Below are 5,000 nucleotides of genomic sequence, written 5' to 3'. Positions count from 1 at the left end.
ACACAACACAAACAACACAGCACAAACAACACAGCACAAACAACACAACACAAACAACACAGCACAAACAACAAACAACACAGCACAAACAACACAACACAGCACAAACAACACAACACAAACCACCCACAACAAACAACACAACACAAACAACACAGCACAGCACAAAAAACACAACACAGCACAAACAACACAACACAGCACAAACAACACAGCACAAAAAACACAGCACAAACAACACAGCACAAACAACAAACAACACAGCACAAACAACACAACACAGCACAAACCACACACAACAAACAACACAACACAAACAACACAGCACAAACCACACATGACAAACAACACAGCACAAACCACACACGACAAACAACACAACACCATCAGCATAAACAACTCATCACAGAACAAACCACACACGAAAAACAACACAGCACAAACAACATAAACAACACAACGCAGCACAAACCACACACGACAATGAACACCGCACAACCAAACACAAATGACAAACAACACAGCACAGCACAAACCACACACAACAACACAAACAACACAGCACAAACAACAAACAACACAGCACAAACCACATAAACAATACAACACAGCACAACACAACAAGCAACACAGCACAACACAACATAAACCACACATGAAATAACAACACTGTACAAACAAACAACACAATACAGCATAAATCACACACAACACAACACAAACAACATAAACAACACAGCACAAACTGCACATGACAAACAACACTGCACAAACCACATTAACAACAAAATTCAGCACAAACCACACACAATAAACAATACAACACAGCACAAATGACTTAACAAAAAAAAACAACAACAAAACACAAACAACACATCACAACATTCACAACATCAACAATACAGCACAAACCACACACGAGAAACAACACGGCACAAACAACACAACACAAACAACACAAAAAACAACACATCACAAACCACACATGACAACACACCACATACAATACAACGCAAATGACACGGCACAAATAACAAAGCAACGGAAACAACACAACACAAACAACACATCACAACATTCACAACACAAACAACACAACACAAACAACACATCACAACATTCACAACACAAACAACACAGCACAAACAACACAGCAACACTAAGATAACACTAACATATAACAAAAAGCACATCACAATTATCACAGCAACACAAACTGCACAACAGATATCACAGCATTCACAGCACAAACATCACAGCACATCACAACATTCACATCACAATCACAACTGCAACACCAAGAAAACAACACAAACAGCACACTGCAAATAACACAGCAACACAAAGCACACAACAAACAACACATCACAAACCAAACAATATACTACAACCAGCAAAATAAACAACACCACACAAACCACATACAGCAAATATAGCAAAGTATGACCCCCCCACCATCTCTCTCTCTCCATCTGTCTCTCTCTCTCTCTCTCTCTCTCTCTCTCTCCATCTGTCTCTCTCTCTCTCCCACCATCTCTCTCGCTCTCTCCCTCCACATCTCTCCCCATCATCTCTCTCTCCCTTCATCTTTCTCTCTCCCACCATCTCTTTCTCTCTCTGTCTCTCCTTCCATCTCTCTCTCTCCATCTCTCCATCTGTCTCTCTCCGACCATCTCTCTCTCTCTTTCTCACTCTCTCTCTCTACTTCCATCTCGCACTCTATCTGCCTCTCCCACCATCTCTCTCTCCTTCCATCTTTCTCTCCATCTCTCTTCCACCATCTCTCTCTCTCTCTCTGTCCATCTCTCTTCATCTGTCTCTCTTCCATCATATCTCTCTCTCTCTCCTTCCCTCCATCTCTCTCTCCATCTGTCTCTTCCACCATCTTTCCCTCTCTCCCTCCTTCTATCTCTCTCCCTCCATCTCTCTCCGTCTCTCTTCCACCATCTCTCTCTCTCCCTCCATCTCTCCCTCCCACCCTCTCTCTCTTTCTGTCTCTCTCTCCTTCCATCTCTCTCTCTTCCACCATCTCTCTCTCTTTCTCATTTTCCATCTCTCTCTCTCCATCTGCCTGTCTCCCACCATCTCTCTCTCTCTCTCCTTCCATCTCTCTCTCCATCTGTCTCTCTTCCACCATCTCTCTCTCTGTCTCTCGCTCCATCTCTCCATCTGCCTCTCTCCCTCTCTTTCCCTCCATCTCTCTCTCCATATTTCTCTCTTCCGCCATCTTTCCCTCTCTCCATCCCCCCTCTCTCTCTCCCCCATCTCTCTCCATCTCTCTCTTCCACCATCTCTCTCTCTCTCCATCTGTCTCTCTCCCACTATCTCTCTCTCTCCATCTCTCCACCTGCCTCTCTCCCACCATCTCTCTCACTCTCCCACCTCTATTTCTCTCCATTTGTCTCTCTCCCACCGTCTCTCTCTCTCTCTCTCTCTCACTCTCTATCTCTTTCTTCCTCCATCTCGCTCCATCTGTCTCTCTTCCACCATCTCTTTCTCCCTCCATCGCTCTCTCTCACATCTCTCTCTTTCTATCTCTCTCTCCCTCCATCTCTCTCTCCCACTATCTTTTGCTTTCTCTCTCTCTCCATTTCTCTCTTCTTCCATCTCTCTCTATCTGTCTCTCTCTCACCATCTCTCTCTCTCCATCTGCCTGTCCCAACATCTCTTTTTCTCTCTTTCTCTCCCTCCATCTCTCTCCATCTGTCTCTCTCCCACCATTTCTCTCTCTCTCCATCTCTCCCTCTGTTTCTCTCTCTCCCTCCATCTCTCTCCATCTGTCTCTCTCTCTCCCTCCATCTCTCCCACTATTTCTCGCTCTCTCTCTCCCTCCATCTCTCTCTCTCTTTCTTTGTCTTTCTCTCTCCCCTTAATCTCTCTCTCTCCCTCAATCTCTCTCCCTCCATCACTTTCTCTCCATCTGTCTGTCTCTCTCTCTATCCCTCAATCTCTCTCCTTCTCCCTCTCCATCTCTCTCTCTCTCTCCCTTAATCTATCTCTCCATTTGTCTCTTTTTGTGTCTCTCTCATCTTTAATCTCTCTCCCCCTTTCTCTCTCTACATCTCTCTATTTGTCTCTCCCTTTCTTCTCTTCTCATTATCTCTGTATCTCCTTTTATATATGTCTCTTATACATTCTTCTCTCATCAGTTCATTTGCTTTATCACTCTTTATTTTTCTACTCCTCCCTCCCTCACTTCATTTTCTCTTTCTACCTTCCTTTTTTATGCTTTCCCTCCCTCTCTTTCTCTCTCTCTCTCTCTCTCTCTCTCTCTCTCTCTCTCTCTCTCTCCCTCTGCCCCCTCCCTCCTTCATCCCATCACCACCCTCCCCAATCCCTAAACTGCATCCTCGGCGCCTCCCTCCCTCCCTCTCTCTCTCTCTAACGCTCCCGTCACTCGCGTCTCTCTCTCCCTCTCCCCCCCTCTCTCTCTCTCTCTCTCTCTTTCTCTGCTCTCGCGCCATCCGATCCGCTCCGCGCTGCTCGGACGCGTTTTTTTGCCTGGATATCTCTCTCCTTTCTTTCTTTCTCTTGTCCTCCCTCCATCCGCTCCAGCTCGTCTGCTCTTGTCCCTCTCGATGCTGTCCATCTCTCCTCCCCCTCGAGCATGAGCGGGGCTGCCTGTCCATCTGCAGTCCAGCAGCACCGAAGCGCCAGCGCCAGGCAGCAGCCGCGCGAGCCCTGGATGCGTCTCCTCTCGGCCACCAACGCAGTCGTACAGCGGGCAGCGCGCGCCCTGCCCACGGGAGGGAGTCAGTTTTAGGTGAGTTGTTTTTCTTTCTTTCTTTTTTGGCTGGTCATTCTTTTTTTTCCCAGTGCACGGGTGTCGTTTAGCGCCTTTGCGCGCGCGTGCAGCGAGTCTCCGGTGGGTTTTCTCGCCGCGGTCCAGCGTTAACGACCACAGTTCAGCCCGCGGAGCCACTTTCGCGCAGCGGCTCGATGCGAAGCACCTTCGGCTGCAACTGTAACGAGCAGCGCAGCAACTGCAGCTCCTGACTCGCGTTTCTCGAGCGCACAGAAAGACTTTCGTACAGCAGTTCGATTCAAAAGCACCTCCGGTGGGTTCAAGCTTGCAAAATAGTGCTCCATCTGACTTACGAGTCCTTCCAAGCGCGCAGAGGCAGTGTGGGTTTGTTCTCCAGGAGCGCCTGAGTGTCACGGCCACGTCCACATGCCAGCAAAACAAGCTGAAGGCACCTTTTCAAGAGCCACTTGGAGGGGAGCTTTTCTCAGCACCTTCAGCCTGCAAAATAGTGCGCCTTGGGATTTTTACTAACGTTTCAAGTGCACAGGGGCACTTTGGGTGGAAGGGGGCTTTTCATAAACCACCCCCCCCCCTCAGTGGCTTTTTCAGCCTGCAAAATAATGCACCTTTGGGTTTTATTAACGTTTCAAGTCCACAAAGGCACTTTGGGTGGAAGGGGGGCTTATCTTACCCCCCCTTAGTGGCTTTTTCAGCCTGCGAAATAATGCACCTTTGGATTTTGCTAACGTTGCAAGTGCACAGAGGCACTTTGGGTGGAAGGGGGGCTTATCTTACCCCCCCTTAGTGGCTTTTTCAGCCTGCGAAATAATGCACCTTTAGATGTTGCTAACGCAAATCGAACCCATGCGGTTTCGCATCCTCTCCGGTCACTTACCTCCGGTCCTATGACCACGTCAGCGTGCCCTTTAGCTGTGGCCACTGCACAGCCTTTCTGACTTTCTGATTTGCTCCCATTTCAAAAGGCACTTCTATAGTGTGCTCAGAGTGCCAGCTGCATGCGCTACGGGGGCTGTAAATGGATGCATACGGGGGGCGACCGAGGAGAAACCTGCAAAGGAGGCAGTCTAGAGGTTCTCCACGCACGCACGGCTCTCCTGGCTGAAGGAGTCGCGCGAGTTCTGTGCGCGTGCACGCGCCACTCATGTCCCACACGGTTTGCACGAAAAGCGTTTTCTCTTCGAGTAGAGTGGTCGACAAGCCCCCTCCACCCCGCGCAACCGAGCGCAAAACTTCC

General features: G+C 48.5%; 1 protein-coding gene across 3 annotated transcripts in view; it reads left to right on the top strand.

The window, feature by feature from the left end:
• Nucleotides 1-3,406: 3,406 nt before the first annotated feature.
• The window catches only part of brinp1 (bone morphogenetic protein/retinoic acid inducible neural-specific 1), a 231,220-nt gene continuing 229,626 nt past the window's right edge, over nucleotides 3,407-5,000 (top strand). The window contains exon 1 of one of the 3 annotated variants that reach the window (XM_017702890.2): nucleotides 3,407-3,763. The gene's annotated coding sequence lies outside the window, so the exon portion shown is untranslated. The remainder of the gene's footprint in view (nucleotides 3,764-5,000) is intronic. The other 2 variants (XM_017702889.2, XM_017702891.2) reach the window with 2 other exon arrangements.

The sequence above is a fragment of the Pygocentrus nattereri genome, chromosome 23 (assembly GCF_015220715.1).
Source record: "Pygocentrus nattereri isolate fPygNat1 chromosome 23, fPygNat1.pri, whole genome shotgun sequence".
Taxonomy (NCBI): domain Eukaryota; kingdom Metazoa; phylum Chordata; class Actinopteri; order Characiformes; family Serrasalmidae; genus Pygocentrus; species Pygocentrus nattereri.
The sequence above is the reverse complement of the archived record's forward strand: the minus strand, read 5'-3'. Positions and strand labels throughout refer to the sequence as shown.